At 40.8% G+C, this 20399-nt stretch overlaps 1 protein-coding gene and 1 long non-coding RNA gene across 3 annotated transcripts in view; both read left to right on the top strand.

Moving 5' to 3' along the window:
- Positions 1-20399, top strand: part of LOC137185717 (calsyntenin-2-like) — a 246500-nt gene that overhangs the window by 7131 nt on the left and 218970 nt on the right. The window lies entirely within an intron of this gene.
- LOC137186699 (uncharacterized) lies at positions 12240-15015 on the top strand. The gene is made up of 2 exons (XR_010929078.1): positions 12240-12711; positions 13281-15015. It is a non-coding gene; the product is annotated as an uncharacterized lncRNA (long non-coding RNA).

The following is a 20399-nucleotide window of genomic DNA, read 5'->3' as shown; positions in this document are numbered from 1 at the left end:
AAAAGAGACGGCAAACTGGTTTTAATTAAGGATTTATAATTCACTCGTCACTCGTGCTCATTAACGGGGCTCAGCGGGCGGACACGCCGCTCCACCAGAAACATCTCTAAATGCACAGTAGGGCACCAGCGCAGATTCTAGAGATTATTTTCCTAACATTTTAATTCTGATAGTAAGTTACAATCACCTTAATAGGTAAAAAGAGCAGAATACAACAAAACCTTAACAGCTAGATTGTGAATTTACTTGGGATTTCTAGAAAATTTCACATGTATCCAAAACTGTGTGTGTGTGTCTCTATTTCTGCAGTGCCACACTTAGTCACCACTTCTTCAGGATAATCAAGTTTGTTTCACGTTCTAAGTGTTTTTCCAGACTCTTACCATGCTCCCTTGCTGATTGGCTCTCATGGCCTACAGTACATGAAATAGACACCACTTATACACACACACCCCCAAGAGCTCATCAGGATTTTCAAAGGAGTCCTTCTGCCACCATTTGAGTCCTCCTCTCATCTATTTGCTCCTATTTTTCTCCAATCACTTACCTCCAGTTCAATCTCACCAGTGGACTCTCTTCTATTTTTCAGTGCCGGGTGATGACATTTACTGTATGTGAGACGCGCGCACACATACACGCACACACACTGATGAGTAGAAAAGGGTTACACAGACAAATTGTGCCTGACCTGTCCCTCTCCAGCAGCTGGGTCTGGCTGACCTCAGAGGAAATGATCAGAGGGAGAATATAGAAAGAATTAGAGGGCGAGAGAGAGGAGAGAGGGTCAGAGAGAAAGTTGCAGATCTTTGTCTCTGTGACTCATAAATCTTTGTACTTGACAAGTGGAGCACTCTGAGATGAGTGCAGACTTTTATAATGGACATGCAGACAGAGCAAGAGAGGCAGAGTAGCTCATGGTCTGTTACCCGGTTCTCATGCTTTCAACATAAGAATTTCTTTTTTGTGACAATATTTTTCGTTTTAGTTTTTTAAATGAAAATAATCACCTATCCATCCATCCATCTCCTACTTATCCTGTGCAGGTTTTCAAGGGCCTATCTAAGGACACCTTGGGTGAGAGGTGGGGAAAAGTGTTAGTATTCATAATGCTCTAAAACTGATATTTAATCAGTTTACAAACATCACTTCTGATTTAATTAACATTATATAATGTCAATATATCTGTCAATATCTTTGGGTTTCGGACTGTTGGTGGACAAAATAAGCAATCTGAAGACTTCATCATAACCCTGGAATATTTTTAGGGACATTTTTCACTATTTTCTGACATTTTAGTTGCAGCCCTATTGTAAATATGAACTATTCTGATGCTTGCTCAAAACACTACAGCCAGGAGTCAGTATGAAGCGACTGCAGTAACACTGCTAAGTACAGCTACACATTCAGGTCAGCCCTTCACGAGCATTAGTTGCCTGTTTCAGCACTGCGACCAACACACATTCTCTCCATCTTCATTGTCAGTCTACACACACAACCCCATTGGAAAGCGTTACCACCATTTATTTGCTAATGGTTTGCAAGGTTGATGATTATCCACAGGTACTCAGCTGCCCGTACACACATATTAATCAAGCGGTAATTGTTATTTTCTTCATTAGTCTACGTTCCCTCAAAGCCCAACACAAACACAAACGCACAAGCGCGCACACTTGAGCACACAAAACAAGTGGCCCCTATGTGATTTTGCCTTGATGATTGTGTTAAGCGCTCATCACTTGCGTGTCTGTTCTCCTATCTGTACTCAATTTCAATTAATCCATCCATTTCCCCATGAAGGCAACAGTTGTCATCCCATATGCTAGCCACTTACAGGCTGAACAGGAGCTGGCAGAGCTTATACATATACACCCAAACATTCCTGTATGCACACAACAACAAAAAACAGACACACATGCTGTTGCTTTCCTCTGACCACGTTACTGTATATAAAAACATAACCAGCATAAACATTTTCCACTCTACTTGTAGATCCACAGACTCACAGTGTCTGGCAGTTAAAACTCCATCAGCAGGAGGTCCACAGATACGTCAATGCTGATAAAAGACATGCTATTTAGTGCTGGTTGTTGTGAGTTACATTACCAGTGTCAGTGCCCCTGGCGGTAGTCCAGCCTGCCAACAGATGCTGCAAAGTCTGTCACCCTTCTGCAGTGGTTATGATGGGTTGTGATTGGAGATGAGGTCTGCCTGGCTTATGTCTGCTGTACCTATGTTATCTCTGTTCTACTATTATTAAACCTAAATCTAAAGCAAAGAGAACTGGGTGCCAAATATTTACTTGTGCTCAATATACTGTATTGTCATGCTTTGTGTGTATTTAATATGTGTTGATGCATCCTAGATTGCTATACATGTTTTGAAAGCTGCATCACTGCTGTTGTTTTGATGGCGCAGAGTGTTGTTTTTATGCTCCTTTAGAAATATTTTACGCTCGTAGAAAATTGCAAGACAACAGACGAGTTATACACTGGCAGATATGAGGCAAATGCCTGGCGCTGTCCTTGGTCTTGAAATGAGCCAATGACACTCAGCAAGAAACTGCAGCAATGGAGCTATCCATTGTGCTGAAAACAGACACACTGGAAGATACTGTCTTTACATTTGCTCGTGCTTCAGTGTGAGTGGGCATTTACATAAAGCAAGATTATTGGAGGGGTGGAGATGATGTGAGGACACACCAGGGACCTGACAGGCTGTCACAGCTATGATAAGGCTGAGCAGTGATTGATGAGTGACAGATGGACGGGTGAAAATGGTCAGGGAACGTGCAGCATCTCAATGATAAAAAGAGAGAGTGCTGTATTAACATTTAGCCCTTAGACAGTGAGACATGATGGTAATGTGAGACTAGATGATGGGATTCTCACTAATTTAAAGTCCCTGAAACCTGTTTTTACAGTCAACTTCTTATTATGAGAGATGAGGTCCTACGTGAACATACAATTGTCTGCCTAAGTTGGAACAGTTGTGGTTATTTTATATGAGCAATGTCTGTCTTTGATAATTTTGTCCATGCTCTTCTCATGGGTGGGTGGGGACAAAAAGGTCATGCATTTCTATGCACCAATCAGGATTTAGTTGGCTCTTTGTTTCTGTTACCAGGCCACTGTCAATCAAATCTGATCAAACCACATTCAAACAGTCCTAATGAAGCAAATAAGGTTTTGACGGTTAAACTCTACAGATTTTTTTTCATACTTTGCTGCATATTTGGTCATGAATATTTATTGTTATAGAGAAAAACGGAAATGTACTCTGTGTTTATGACTACTAGTACCGCTATGGAACAATGCTATTACCGGTGGGTCCCTGTTTTGTTTGTATTGTGCATGTACATGAGCAACGCACTGCACATTCTGGCCGCAGGTTTCATGTTATTCACTATTATTTTCGCAAAAGAAACACAATAATGCGCCAACAAATACAAAGAAGAAGAAGACTGCAAAGCTAGGAAACATGGATGTAAACAATACCCAATTTAAAACACTCAAAAAATTGGTTTTGAAATGTTTTATGAGGAAGGAAATGCATTCAACACATTTTGTTAGGCCTCAAGGATAAACACAATGCATTTTAGTGAGAAACACTACATGTAAACATAATTTTGTTTGTTTACAAAAAACCTCCATGAGGTACCTTTAACTTTTAAAACCAGGTTTTCATTTTGAATACTAAACTTGAAGCACTGATTGAGAATATACAACTACAGATGTGTGTGTGTGTGTTCCATGACTCTCTCTAGCATCAAGGCCACAGAGCCAAGAACCATAAAAACAGTCTGAAGTGTATTGAGTTGTGGCCAACCGTTCTCACATACCAGCTGCTCAGCCATATTTTCAACTTGCTATAGAAATCTAGGCACAATGGTCCATGAATGCTGCGGCTTTGTGATGAGTTTGTGAGGAAGTGTGTGTACTGTGTGTGCATTTGTTATGACTTATGAAAGGGAGTGGCTCAAAACTTGAAACGTGTCCATGTAATATAGTGTCCTTCATTCCAAGACATATGTAGCAAGGTTTGCTCACTCATACACTAAAATGCAGCGACACACACACACACACACACACACACACACACACACACACACACACACACACACACACACAGGTGGAGTGTTTAAAATGAACAGGTGGGACCAGCTTTGTGTAGAAGGCCTGTCACGGATGCAGCAATTTTATCCTTCTGCCGTAACTGGGCCACTGACACACACACACACACACACACACACTGAGCTCCTCCTCTCCCCTCTGTAAAGGTGCACCCCAGTTCCCTGTGGCTGTAGCGCAAGCTCAGTAATTGCATGTGTGTGTGCATCTATGTGTGTGTATGTTTACCTGCGTCTAGGTCAAATCGCGAGGGACGTGAACTCTCTGCTGGGTTGTTTCATTTTTTTAACGGGACGCTCAGGGCCTCATTTGTCCATGTATGTTTTGGGAGAACTCGCCAAGGTGCTCCCATCTCCCTCCTCAGGAAGACAGACGAAAAAGAGAGAGAGAGCACACTGAGAGCACCTGTCAGCTAATACAAGCCCGACATATATCACAATAGCAAAAAAAAAAATCACAATTTGATTGTTTTTCAAACCCACATGCCCTCACATGTTTATTGTGATTTAGCCCAGCTGTCACACTGTAGCCGCTGATTTAGCTCATATTTGTGTCCTTTATCTCCTCATCCTGTGCTCCGGTCTTGCAGCAGACAGCAGCATGGTTGTAGCGGCGCCCCCCCCCCCCCCCCCCCCCTCCTGTGTTGCCAGAGAGGAGGATCTGGGTCAATGTGTACCTGCTCCTCCCACCTCTTTGCATCCTCTCACTCCCCTTGTTCATCCTCTGTTCTATCTCCCTCCATCTTAACCTCATCCGTGTCTTTTCCTTGTCTGTCTTTGTCTAATCTTGGAGCCAATAATATCACAAATCCAATCTCTACTCCTTTTAAAAAAAAATGTTTTTTCAATCTTTGGTCCTCATCTTTCTCCATGCTCCCTCTGGGTTTTCCTGGTGTAGCATTAGCGTGGAGGTAATTACCGATGGCGAAGCTTAGCCAGGTCTTATCACACTGTTCTCTCCTTCCCTCAGGATCTGTCTCTCCATTTTCTCTTTCTCTCTCAGTTTCTGCCTCTTTCACTGGGACCCCATGGAGATTCTCATTTTGGAAAGGCGTTGGGTTAAGGGCATTTAAAAGCTGAAATTTTAATCTGACTTCTGCTTTAGTTCTGCCCACGGAGTAGCTTTTGTTGACTTTATTTGGCTGACTGTGCTTTATCAAGGCCAAACATACCCTGAAGAGACTGTGAGAGTTAAACAACATGCACAAAAACACGCACGAGCATGCATACTACAGTATATGCGCACCTTTAATGCATTCCTGTCTTACATGCATAATAACATGAACATTCGTGGACTCATACATGTAAACAAGAAAAGTTGTGAAGTATGCAGAAAACATAGATTTTATTCATGATTTCATTCACGATTCTCCTCCCTCACACGCATGCACACTCTAGTACATGTTCGGACATCGCAGGCTAGAAGGTAATAATAGGGTGGTGAATAATTAAGGTGTTATATTAATTCATTAAACACACAAAAATGGTTGGCAGGAGACACACACACACACACTCAACCCCCGTCTCTCTGCCCCCCACCTCTCCTACACTCTCCATGCCCTCTATTTGAATATCTTGTCACTTGGATACACTGTTAACATGGATGCCCGTGTGTGTGTGTGTGTGTGTGTGTGTGTGTGAAGGTCAGTCATTTTTCTTACCAGCACATCATTATTAAATTATGAATCCACTCTTGGCTCTCTCACCACTCCTTCTTCTTCTCACGGTTTGCTTCTAATGTTGTGTTGGTTTTATATATGTGCAGCTTTTTTGCTCATGCCTGCATTTGTAAAGGCAGGTAGGGTGTTTTTGGTGTATTCATGCATGTGCATGAGTGTATGTGTGTGTGGACCTGGGGCCCCTTGAGTTCTAATTATGGTGAGAGTGGATGGCCGAGCCCAGCCCTAACATCTGTCTCTGAGAGTGGAGGGGCCCCACACCGAGCTCTTAGCCAGGGAACACCCTGAGAGAGGCAGCTTTCTGCTGCATAACAAGCCACGCTGCTGCAGCTCGCTCCGGAGGAAAGTTCACCTCTGTTCTCCAAATCAACTCCTATATATATATTTTTAACTACATTTAGCGATTTAACATTCCACTGCCAACAAATAAGCCCATCACAGTGGGGTATAACAGCTTCATTCAGTCATTATTCTGCATTTTATACTGTGTACCATCAGGCCAGTTTTAACAAGAGCCTGACTGACTGACTACATTGGCAGGATTGTGGTGTCACAGATGTATTAGTATCAGTGTGTGTGCTGGCACATATGTTGATATACAGATATATTCATTCTTGACCTTGGAAACAGCAGCAGATGAGAAAGAGAAAACAATCTCACCATATGGTCCATTGAGGTTGCTTTCACACTCACACACACTTCACATTTACTTACTATAAACAAACCAAAGAAGAGTAATCATGAAGGCAACATGACCGGTAAGCGGTGTCATTGATTGGACAGTTTTGGTGACTGTGATGCTACATCATCAGCACTACACAGACCGACATATGGAAATGAAATTTGGGTGACTGACAGCAAGTCTTGCAGTACTTTACACCATCTTATGTGTATTCATGGTCTTACAAAGAACTCAACAAGGAATAATTGATTATGATAATTATTAGTCGAGACTGCAACTCAACCGCATGTTATGAATAATGATAACCAGGTAGAAACAGAGAAAAAGAGGAAAAGGTATTACAATATTACAGGAGGATTGCTTCTGTGGGATCACTATGTTTCAGTTTTTACACAGAGTAGGAAATAAGCACAACACACCTCTGTTTGAAGTTTCTTATGTTTCACTTTCTGATTGATGAGAAACTAAATGGACCTTTTGTGGACCTATTGTTCAACTGTTTATTTGACTAAAAGTTTATTGTTCCAAATGATCAGCTAAAGCTTTACTCATCATCCCTTCCTGTGTTTATGTGAGAAAAAGATTATCAGCTGATGTTTTTTTTTAATACTATGCATCGATATTGGTAGTTTCAAAAATCCAATATCGATCAGGCTCTAGATTTAACAGGAAAATTGACTTTGCGGAGTGAAACCAGTGTTAAAGCTTTCAGGATAGATGGTGGAAGGAGTGAAAGCCTGGTGGAAAAAACAAAATCCCTCACAACATGTTTGTCCTCTTGAGTAAAGACGAAGAAAATAAACATGGCGTCACCCACCAGCGAGCGGGGGACACATTTCAACATTGTCTTTGCGACAGCGAGCGTGAGCTTATGAAAAATGTGGTCTGAACTCAGAGGAACACAAATTACTAAACACAGAACCTTTAATATTTAAAAGGATTACATTAAAATAATATGACAAGGCTGTGCTGCACTTGGATGTCTTCTTGTGAGATCTAAGCTTGATCTTTTTATGTACATATAACAAAATAAGATCTTAGTATAAGTTTCTTCTTTTATTTATCAAGCGAACAGAAATGTATTATTTTTCAGAACCACCCTGGTTCATATTTATAAAGCTGAGCACACTTAATATTGATATTAGAGCTTCCCATTCTGAGCAGTGTTGTAGCACTGCTCAGTGTGAAGCGCTACACTGACAGTTTGCTGCCTTGCTCAAAGATACCTTTGTGGTAGCTGATAAGGGAGAGTGTTTGAACTTATTTTCTCCCTAAATGGTTCAGTTATTGAAGCTGATACGACCCAAATAATGCTGTTTAACAAAGAGACCAATTTCAATATCTTGTACAATACTGTACTGTACACCCTTTTGTGATTGCACAATTATGTACATTAGCTAAATAGTGCTAACAGGGCAGGTATCATGATTAAGTAGCATTAAACTTACTGAAATATTGCAACAGCAGTCTGACTTCCAGAGTCCTGGGGTTGCAGAGAGTGTGTGTGTGAAGGTTGTTTGTAGTCTAACAGGAATGTATTATTTCTATTACCAACTCTGCAGGTGATTTTGCGTAATAAAATTCCTACCCATCTGTTAAATATACCCCACCTGACCTGATGAGGTTTATGATAATAATCATAAACCTTTTTCATGAAGCCGTAAATGATCTGCAGAGCTTTTCCCCGGTCACCATTCTGTCCCAGTTTCTCATGAGTCATGCTGGAATATATTGAGAAGATATGAAACAATCCATCTCTGCCTCATAAACGCAACTTTCTAATCCTTCACTACATTTCAAAATCACACTTTTATGTTGCTGGAATACACACAGCTGCTGCATTTCTTGTTCACCCACACACACACAAACATGCACCATTTAAATATTAATGAGTCCTCTCCTTTTATGATATGCCGTGGGTCCCCAAACAAATAGATTATATCTAGCTGTGTGGCATTTCCCAGGTGGTATTTTGAAGCACTCGAATGTTGGCCACCTGATGCTCGAGAACCTGACACTCAACAACATATGAAATGGCTGTGTATATGTGTGTGTTTTGTATGTTAGTGTGTGTGTGTGTGTGTGTGTGTGTGTGTGTGTGTGTGTGTGTGTGTGTGTATGTGCATATGAGACACCCAGCTTCGCTATTCTCTGCCCTCTGAGTCTTTCTCAGTCCTGGTGAGTCTCTCTCCATCTGTTTGAATAGTGACAGTTCTCCCCTGCTGCCTACAGCCAAGAGGTCTGGACACCTGTAGAGGGCTGCAAACACACACATTCACACACTCACACACACACACACATACACCAATGCATACAGACACATCTCAAATCTTGATGCACTTGATGGCCCCATCTTCTTTCACTCTCCACGCTCTTATTTACCTACCTCCAGTTTGTACCTTTCACTCTGTGTGTGTATGCCAGTGTCTGAATGTTTGTTGTGTGCTCCACTGTGTAGCAAATGACTTGTCCCTGGCTGGGTGGGTAATTTTCTAGTGGCATTGGTGCTTTCATCCATGCAGTCTCTCGGGGTGCGGTGTTTATGAATTGACATCGTAATCACGCCTTTGCCACTTTCTCTCCATTTCCAGCACCTTGGGAGGGGAGGAAGAGAAAGGGGAGGGGGTCTCAACTTTTTATGCAGATGCTGAAAAACAAATGGAAATCTGTGACAGACTGTTGCGAAAGGGCAGGAGAGGCAGTGGCAGAGAATAGGTAAGCCACTGACTGACAGGTTGAAATTGAAATAAGAACACACCGAGGCCAGGAGAAAGGGAGGCTGAGAGAAAGCATTGCTTGGAATGAGGTTGAGCAAATTGAACAGATATTTTGTTGAATCGCATTTAAAGATGCTATCTGTTGTATTTTCATATAGATAAATGTTTGGAATAAACAGAGTTTCCTCTTCTTTTTTCTTCAGTTGATATTTGCCATATGTAGATGTCAATGGACTTTGCTGATTTGCAGAAAGTGGCATCATTCATCAAATCATGCAGAGAAGTTCTACATATGCGTGTAAAAACTGCCTGTACAAACTAGAAAGTTGATATTTATCAAACATCTGTACGCACACATTAGCAATGAACAAAGATGAATCCAATTTACTCTACATTGATCAGTTTGTGCACTTACAGGCTCATTTATATACAGAAACCTCCCCAGAATGTCATATATGATCAACCAAAGTCCATTTGAAAGTACTAGCATTGGGGCAGGTTAACTGAATTCACTTTACATGGTGGTCAAATAAAGAAATGCAGTACAGAAAATAGACATTGGCACAGTACCACTTCTGTGTTAGATTAAATAATAAATTTCCTTTTCATTTTTAATTGTTGAACTTTATTAACAGTTTCAGCATAACAGAAAATATTCAGGCCTTAGTTAAATCAACTTAATTTAACAAATGTAGCAGTTCATCATTAATCCTGACTTATTACAACCGAACAACATTAACAAATCTCTTATAATGAATCACAGGTGCTCAGTGATGCAGTACAAGCGAGACAAGACAAAGTAGAGGTATTAATGGCATAATTTCACTCTGAACAAAATAATTACCTTTTTTTGTCAAATAAAAAAGGAAATGGACATGTTCAGGGATCATAGTTGGCAATGTATGAATTATGCTTACATGGCTGACAATATTGGGGTTTGTATGTCTGTAATTTGGGATTAATTAACCCGTGGCCTGATTACACCAGTATATCAGCTGGGGTCTGGAGTGGTTATACTGTATCTTACATGCACAACAAGCAATTGTTAAATCAAATTCTAGAAATTAGCATAAACATGGTTTAAAGAGGAAATGTAATGCTTTTTCTGATTTTCTGTTATTTATATACTGTTATTTACTGGTATTTACAGTAATTACGTCAGCATTGAGTTTGATGTCATGCTCTAATGTAATGTCTTACAACATAAGATCTTAAGAGAAGGACTGAAAAGAGACTATAAGCCTGTTTGTAAATGCAGGTCAGGTCTTTTATATGAGTGACAACCATTGTGGAGATCCAGTGAAGAAGATCCAGCAATCCCAGTGGATGGCGAGCCTCCCAGCTTGGTACAGAGGAACCTGAAAATCTACATGATCTCTGAAACAGCTGGATGAACCATGGGGTTTGTGGTAGGATTTCTTTTGGTTTAAAGGGCCCAGTTTTTTCTTTTTTTTAATTATTTATTTTAGTCTCTTGTGTATGTGATGCCAGTTGCATTGTTTTGCTATTTATAAGCAAGATAAAGTTTCTGGTTGACTGAATTCATTTGCGTTACTCGTGTTGTGTTTATGGATATCGCACTGAATATTTAGCTTCTCCTGAACCTAGTGTGAGTTACACTTACCCAGGAGTAAGTTACACATAAATGAGGCCCTATAGGATCATACAAATTATCACTTTAAACAAGGATATCTGTATGAACTTATGCTGGAGGTGAGGCACAGACATGAAATATTAAAAATGCCTTGTCACATAAAATACTGATAGAATTTGAAGTAGGGCCTGGTTGTTTGCATTTGTTTGATGCTATTCATCAAGCAAGATTTCTATTCCCAATGGGAGGGCAGTTGGGTTACCTTTGTTTTCAAGTGTACAACGCCGCTCCTAGCTGCTGCGACTGAGCTTTCAGTAACAACCCCGGCTTTGTTAGCTCTTCTTACAGTCAAACTTATTTTTGTCTGTCCTGTATTCTCCTGAGTCTCTGAAGCTGCATGATGAAATACAGAGGTGCGGTTAGCAGTGTCGAGATGCAGAGGCAATGGAAGGGGGATTAAAACCTTTGCTCTGTGACACTGTAGAGAGCAGATGCCTTTTGATGTGAGAGCAATTGGCTCATACAGCACTATAAAGCAAAAAGAATGAAGGAATAATCATACTTATAATGTCTGACACCCGGCTATGCAAACACACACAGTTTAACATGTGTGCATGTGAAATTTCCATTTCCTGTCCTCTGATCTTTCTGTCGCTGTCTTCCTCCTTATATCTCTGTCTTTAGCTGGTTTGTTTCTAACCAACTCCCTATAAGTGCCATGCTTCATTGTTTACCACATGACAGAAACTCTTTATTTTGAGGATTGAAGTTATTACGATCACAGCTTTCTCCACATGGGTGATGATTAGCTTCTTTTTTTTACCTTTTCCACTCCTCGCCCAATGTCATGGCCAAAGTGGCACAGGATTCAAGGTATCATCGAACAAATACAGTTAATAAAATGCCACAGCGAGGGGAACGAGGGCATTTAATAGCAGAGAGGATTTGAGCTGGGAGAAAGAGATTAGGGTGCAGTGTTTTACTCGGCCAATTGTCCCTGAGTCATTCTTTGTCCTCTCCATTCCATCTCCTGGGTTTATGGACAGGAATTTGTCCATAAAGTTACATGGGTGAGCAGACGCAGGATGGAAGAATGTGCGTGTGTGTGTGTGACAGAGAGAGATAGAGTATGCGTGTGTATTTGCTTGCCCTAGAGTTCAACTGATGCAGGGTTTTCAAGGCAGATATTAATGGTCCTTTTTCATCTGAAGTTGCTGACAGCAGATCCAATATTTCATGCCAATATTCAGTGTCCTTGAAATTGGTATTTAATGTGCCCCCTATATACAAAGTATTACAATTAGTCTGTGTTTTACCAGGATCCCCCTTTCTTTTATTTTGTCTTTTCCTCTCACTTTCCAAATTATACATTTTAATTGGATTATAATAGTTCAGCAAGTCTACAGCTACGCTACTCGTAGTGGCTCTGTGAGTACTTACGCGTAGTGGAATGTCAGCATGCTAACATGCTCACAATGACAATGCTAACATGCTGCATGATAGCAGGTAATGTTCCGTGTTCATCATCTTAGTTTAGCACAGCATTTCCCAAACTTAGGCTCGCGACCCACCCGTTTACCCCCCACCCCTCTCTCTTCTCGCCATCCTGGACCTGAAAATGTGTTTGCACTCTCTGGTGTAGGCTGGGTTGAGGTTACATTGAGTGTGACTTCTGTGATTCCCTCACTCTCAGTTGTGTGCATGGTCAAAGCAAAACATACAAGAAAGAGTTTATAAATGTTGGCTTCACCAGAGCCATTGGAAAGGAAGGAGATGCTCAGTCATGAGAGATTAAAAATGAACAAATTGGTCAGACATCTCCAAACGAAGCATTCTCAGCATCAGGACAAGTCAAAAGATTTTTCCTGTGCAAAGAAGAGACTTTCAGGAGACAGTGTTTTGACAGCGGAAAAGTAAGTCAGTCGTGTTTGTTTGTGTAGCATTTGAATTGTTTGTTTTTGGGCCTGTTAGTTGCACTGGTTAGTTGGTGACTAGTCTGTGTGTTGCTAGCTAGCTAACATTACTTATAAGTGTTAGCTGCGGTTGATTGTCATTAGCCTGCCAATTGGGGACAAATAGCTTAACATAGCTAGCTAAACATAAAGTTTTTTATTCTGTAATGTCACTTTTCTCAAGGTTCGCCCATAATTGTGTATTTACACAACTGTGTTTGTGTCGTGGCAACAGCCAACACCACACTACAATCATGGACGACATTCTGTCCCCGACTCGTGGGCTTGTCCCTAATGTAGATTAGGCAGCAAATTGCATTTATTCAACATTGTTTTGACAGTGGAAGAGTCAGTAATGTGTGTGTTACCTTTGTATTAGTTAAGTGTGTGTATGTGTGTCAGTTCTCATGCTGGACAAATGTCAGCAATTCTGTGTGTGTGTGTGTGTGTGTGTGTGTGTGTGACTCATGTGGTGGTGACAAGTGAGAGTGGTGAGTTTTAATGATAATATCCTCTCTTTCATCTACCAGGCATTCAAAGGGAACAAAGCAGCACTGAAGGCATCATACCAAGTCAGCCTCCACATTGCCAAGGCAAAGAAGCCCCATTGGGGAGCAGCTGATAAAGCTGTGTTTAAAAGATGTGTGTCTCTTTCTCTCTTGGGTGAAAAAGCAGTGAATAAAGTTGAGTCTGTCCCACTCTCAAATAACAGTGTTGCAAACAGAATCAAGGACATGGCAGCGGGCATTCAAAAGTCAGTTACAGAGGAAATATTGGAACACAAAATATTTTCACTGCAGTAACTTTTGATCTGAGAGTCTGTTGATGTTGCTGGTAGTCCCCAGTTAACGGTCTTCGCCAGATACATCAGTGGTAAGGATATCAAGTTCCTCCTCTGTAACTGGCTGCACACAACAACAATGGGACAGGATATTTTCAGAGTGATGGACACAAATTTGAAAGACCTGAAATGGGAATGGATTAACTGTATTGGAATTTGCACCAATGGCACCAGGAGCATGACTGGGTGCAGGTCTGGTTTTGTGGCTCATGCTCATATTGGTCCCAAATATGAAGCTGACACATTTTATCATCGACAGGGAAACTTTGGCCTGCACAGAGCTATGCAGGGAAATGGGGGCAGAGCATGAGCACCTGCTTTTTCACTGTGAGGTGAGATGGCTCTCCAGGGGAAGAGCTCTGCAGAGAGTGTGGGAGCTGAGAGAAGAGGTCATGGCCTATCTCAAGAAAGAAGACCCTCACCTTGTCAATCATTTTCAGAACAAGCCGTGGCTGGCAAGATTTGTCTACCGTGTGGACATTTTCAACGAGCTCAACACACTGAACCCAAGCCTTCAAGGAAAGGAGAGCAGCACTTTGGAGCTTGAAGATGGAATTCAAGTATTCACTGCACTCTGTGGCAGTCCCAGTCCCAGCAGTCCTAGCTGGGTGCAGGAGAACTGGCAGTATTTCCTGTCTTCCCCGCCTACCAAGAGAACATGGGTGTTCCCCTGAGTGACTCTGTGAAGCAGAACATACGGTAGTTGAGCACATGTCTGGCCTACAGGAGAACTTTGAGGGGTACTTCCCTGACTCACAGGGATCTCAAAACCTTCAGTGGGTGAAGTATTCCCTCCAAGCTGTGCCATCACTAGAGCTGGGTCTAAGTCAGACAGAGTTAGAGGCACTGGTCACACTGCAGGTCAACGATGGCAGTAAGATACTGTCTGAGACAATCACCCTCTCACAGTTTTGGATTGCTCAACTCCAGCAGGAAGAGTTCTCCTGCTTGGCTAGGAAAGCTGTAGATGTGTTGGCACCACATACTTAAAAAAACAAATACAGAAACAGACTAAATGCTCAGTATGACCTCAGAATAGCACTTTCAAAAACAAAGCCCAGAATAAATCTGCTGGTTGAAAACTTCAACCAGCCACATACCTGTCATTAGATTTCTTCGTGCTATAGATGAAATATTATACCCCTTCTAGCATGTCAGGTCAGTATAATTTTAACATAAGTCAGTAAAAATTAATCAGAATATTGCACCTTGGGATTTAAGGCTGAGGGACGGAAGGTCAGGGTAAGAAATGAAGAGTTGAGAAGGGGGTGAGAAATAAAAAGGAGAGTAGAACATGTTTGTTCATTTAAAAGTGTTACAAACTTGTATTCTATACGGTGATGAGAAACTTACACTCAGCGAATTAGATTATTGCTGTCATGTACTTTTGTAATGAAATAAATACATTTCATATACATTTTAAATTCATGGTTTGTTGTGTTCTTTGTCACTAGTGTTATGGCAATTCATGATGTATTTTTGTAAGTTTGGGTCTTGGGAAGACACCAAATTTCTCTTTTGAGCTGAAAAAGTTTGGGATCCCCTGGTTTATTGTGTTAGTATGCCAACATTTGTTTATTAGCATTAAACTAAAAGTACAGCTCAAGTGAATGAGAATGTCACTAGTTTTGCAGGTATTTGGTCATAAACTTTCTGTGTAGTGTAAGCAGACAATAAATAAATCTCATAAAAAGAAAATATACAGAACAGAAAAATGATAAGAACAAAACAATATGAAAATGATGCAATAATGCCACAATAATTATGTTGGGAAAGCTTCTGAAACAGAAATTGGATCATTATGTGACAGAACACCCTCCACTGAAACGGGATAACTAACAGCACAAATTGCAGACATATCAGCCATCAACCTTGCTGCCATGAGCATCACATGTTATATTGTATCTCAATATATAACTCATTAAGAGTGTGTCCTACCCAGTTTGTGTTGTTGTTGTTTTTCATTTCTCATGCTTGCGGCCCAGTTCTGCCACATTCAGCTCAACTGCATGCATGGATTATCACTTGACGACCATCATGCCTCACTCCTTTTGAGCCAGTGCAGTGCCATTTCCAGCACCGGCTGCCAGGGGCAACGGGCCGGCTCCGTGGGATTGGAATGCAGCCGTGTGTGTTTGTGGGTGGATGGCAGGCAATCTGTCGCTTGTTTACACTTTATATATCACTCTCTGGGTGCTGTAAATCTCTATCGCTGTCTGTCCATGACCATCTCCCTCCCAGTTGGATTACATCTGCTTTTTTCTCTCTGTCTTCTTGTCCTGCTCTATGTGTATCATACTATAAATCACTATGTGACACACAGTAGCTTCTTTATATGATGCCTTTTTGTGAGCCAGTGCTGGATCCCGCCTACTTTTGACATCTGTTAAACTTTGAAAGCTTGCAGTGAGTGAAATTGCTATTGATCTGCGTAATGGAAGGCATGATGCTCCTATCGGTGTGGTGATGTCACAGGATGAGAGACGCACAATCTTTCCTCTAGTTGCCTGGAGACGCCACCTATATAATCGATCTATCACTTAGTTGTCACTATTTTCTACCATTGATCTGTCCACCTGAAATCTGGCCAATGACCAGAAAATCACTGTAAATTAAGGTGGAAAGGGAAGTGCTTTTGATCCAGGCTGCTAAATATCCCATGCCTCCTTAACAGGCACACTTCACAGGTCATTGAGAGGCCAGGGCTGTTATCATGAAAAGCTGGCTTCCCTTATGGAGTACCATCTTGCCAAATGACAGCGATGGCTCCAACAGAAAAATCAATGCGAGTACCTCTAAAAGCATTTTCTATCCTGTTTTTCAGCTGCATTTATTAATCTTTCAGCAGCTGACTCTTGTCTCCCTCTCTATCTTAACATCTGGGATGAGGCTTAAGTGGTTATGAGCTCCCTTCACTCCCTTACCAGAGAAAAGAGAAGGGCTCACTGATCTCTTTGCTTTGAAGCGACAGAGTTTGGAGCTTTTGTTATGGATATTGATATATGTAGATAGTTTGCAAGTTGCAAATGGATTTTAACTTTAGTATTATGAGAATGAACAGTGGAGAATTGCCACTTCTGCGTTCATTGACATGTTTTTTAATAGGAAAGTCCAAACAAATATAGCTGCTGTATTGCTGTTGGTGCCATGAACAACATATAAAGGCTAATGAATATTCAAAAACCTCTCTCGCTCTGTCTGTCGGCTCATCCAAAGCAACTTGAACACTTGTAAATTGGGCGATTTTCCAACTTCCCCCCCTCTGCTCCTCTTGGCAATCCATTGATAGAGGCAACTGGATAGGTCTTGGAAATATTGTGTTCCATTTGTCAAGTCTTTTCAGTTGTGAAGGAAAGGAGAAGAAGGGGAGAAGTGTTTAAGAGTTTCTGGCTCTAGGCCCAGACGACTGGCTATGGGCTGTTTGTCTAACTTGTCTGATTCAGCCGTTGATGGAGGTATTATTTGCAGTTGGAGTAAGGATAAGTTGCAGCAGATTGTGGGGAATACGAGGGATTTTCTCAGCTCCTGGCTCATGGGTAGCGCTAAGAGACAAAATAATCCCTCGACAAGTGCAATATGAACGAAATCCTCGATGGGGAAAATCCCATGTTTACTTGGACATACAATTCCACCACCTCCATTACTGCTAAGGCTTTTTTTTCGAGAATGGACATGGTGTTTTTTTTTTTTTTAATGATTCTTCCCTCCCGACCAGTGCTGTTTAATATATACTGTACCTATTTTAGAAAGACTGTGGAAATGTATGAGCCAGAGACTGCAGGTCTATTTGCACTTGTGAATAAGAGAAAAGAGTTACATACACACACACACACACACACGAATATCCTTGTATTTCTGTCCTTCTTAGGGTCCTCTACTGACTACATTTATTCCCTCATTTCCTAAGCCGAATTTAAACCACCAATAATCATTGTATAAACCTAACATTTGCCTAAAATCATTTCAAATGCATATCCACATTTTGAAATAGCCCCACTGAAAACAGGAGGGCCTTCCAGAAAGATTTGCAAGTATATCCTCATAATGAATGTCTAAAATTGAAATTACTCACAATCCAAACATTGGCAACATAAAGGTTCCCTGTGGAGTATGCTGATTTCCAACCAAAAAGAGTGTATCCTTGAGGCTTCCCAAATGTTGAATGCATTTCTCTTCATTATAAAACATTTTCAAGCCCCATTTTTTTGGGATATCTTTAATTGTGTATTGTTTGCATCCATGTTTGCTACAGTAGCTTGCAATCTTCTTCCCTTCCTTTGTTGGTGCTTCATTATGTTTCTTTGCTTGTTACTGCTGCCGACTGTCGATCAGTGGAATAGCCTGAAACCTGCAACGGGAATGTGTATCATGTCGTGTGCATCTGTGTCCTTGTGCGTGTGTATCCTGGTGAGTATGCGGGATACAAACCAAACAGGGACCAACTCATAAAAACATTAATCTAGCCAAATAATATGAAGTAATACAACTTAAAAAAAAACAGTTGCTATGCTGAAAATCATAAAGCATAGAATCTGTTTTGATCTCTTGTGAAGCCATTTTCATTCAGAACAAAATTGCAAGTGACTCTAGCTGTGCACTTTTTCTTGTTAAAGTATGTTTCTCCATCACTAGTTCGTCTATTAATTTCAGTGCCAAATATGGTGTTTTGCTGTAATCAAAAATCAGGTTCATGTGCATGTTTGGTTTAACCACCATCTGCACACTGACATCTATCAAATGTGACATGCTAGTCTAAATTTGCCACAGGTGTGAAGCAGCAGGAATATAATCTTCACTTGCCCTCATGAAGTCACTGCTTGTTTTTTAAATAGCATGCCCTGCTGTGTTGTTTATATTACTGTGGCCGTGGCAGCCGTGACATGATGAGGATTGTGAGGGCGTCTGGGGAGTGGCAGCCGTGCTCTCACTTTAAATGCTGCAGGGCCCCTGGGATGCACGCTCAAAGTGTCTTTCCATGTTGGGCAGGACAAGTTGTTTTGTTATTGGACGACTAAAAATAAAAAACCTGTGACCTTGACTGGCCGCTGATGACAAAGTGAAGAAGAGAATTGATGAGAGAGATAGTGAGTGTGTTTGTTTTTGTTTGTTTGACAGAGAGAGGGATGGGAAATGAGAGAGGATGAGAAAAGATTGTAGGAGTAAGCATTTGATGAGGCAAGAGGGGAAAGTTATGACAGGAACTGGATATATACTGTATATTTGAAAAGAGATCATCTCCTCTCCATTTTGGCTTTCCATCCACATAAAGCTGAAAATGTGTTTTTAAAAAATGCTCTCCAGAGTACATGGATTTAAATATACTTGTCTCATTTAGTATATTGGAGGAAGAAAATAGACATTTTCCAAAATGATGATGTAACTACTAGGGCTGCACGGTTCTTGTCAAAATGAAAATCATTATTTTCTCACATGAGAAAATAGTTCCCTCTTAGGAACACCAGTTGTTTTACTGAAAAAATATTCATTGGAATCCATACTGTCTACATGCAGTCAGTCCAAGCAATATAATCATTAGCTACTGCTAAAGGACGCACTGCTTTTACTTTTTAACAGACAGCTCATATGCAACTGCATCAAATGCTAAATTCAAGAATAATTAACTAAATGTCTTTTCAAACACTTCTGAAAAATGTTTTTTTGTGTGTATTTAAAAATCCATTAAACAATTGTAACTAATACACAGCTCACCTGTAGCCAGACATAGGGAGGCAGCCTTCACAATGTTTGATCCACTGTTATGCAAATCCACCTCCAACCTCCAGTAGTTATTAAAAGCCTGCTTCAGCCCTGTGTGTAGTCTCTCTGTGGGTCAGACTGTTCATGATGAAGTCATTAAAATCAGATTCCATAGTTCAGCTTGATTATAAATCTACTGTGGCCTCAAAATGACACATTCTTCATATTTCTGCCTTGACTGCTGCGCGACACTTAACATTAATGTAACATGAGAGCAGGTAGTACAACATCAAGGACGGAGTTTTTCTAGCCTTTATGGGACATTTCAGGTGGTTTTACTAATTTGCAGTGATACTTTTGCTTCTAAGTATCCATCATTGTATTTGAGTCTGGCTCCATACAGCAGACTGCACAGCTTTTTAACAGTAGAAGCACTGTGTTTTTGTCAAAACCGGAGGTGGATAGATATATTTGTTCCTCCTCACCATCACCAGTTTCTGCGACTTTGACACATTTTCATTGTTGTTTTTTGTCTCACGGAATATTATATTACTGTCTCTCATGCATGTAAAATTTATTTAAATCATTGTCCTGCCTCTCTCTTCCTGTGCACAGTTTGTCATGTGGAGCAACACACACTTGTCATTTGTTCATACATCTTAGGGAGAAATAGGTGCATTTGTTTTGAGGCAATGGATCTCCCCCACTAATACAAACATTTGTTTGTCACATAAAAATTAGATTGCATAGAGGCCTGAATTGAAATCGTGATCTTACTTCGATTAATTGTGCAGCCCTTATACCTACGCAGATACAACAGGATACAGTTACAATACAATAGAGTAGGGTGATTGGCAGCAGGTTCATTAAGAGGCCAACTTTCTGTTGCTTCTAACTGTGACTTTGATTGCATTAGAAGTTTTTTCATTGAGATATACTTATGTATGCTTTTGCTGTAAGGCGATAACAAAAATACGAAATATTCTATCTTAGCAACCAGGTTCCAGGTTGTAAGGTAACTTGTAGAAATGAGAGTTTATGAGTACATATATTGAAGTGACATGAAGAATTAAGTTAATTGCTCCCACAGTAGCAACCACTCTGGCAGCTT

The sequence above is a fragment of the Thunnus thynnus genome, chromosome 7 (assembly GCF_963924715.1).
Source record: "Thunnus thynnus chromosome 7, fThuThy2.1, whole genome shotgun sequence".
In the NCBI taxonomy this organism is placed as follows: domain Eukaryota; kingdom Metazoa; phylum Chordata; class Actinopteri; order Scombriformes; family Scombridae; genus Thunnus; species Thunnus thynnus.
The sequence above is the reverse complement of the archived record's forward strand: the minus strand, read 5'-3'. Positions and strand labels throughout refer to the sequence as shown.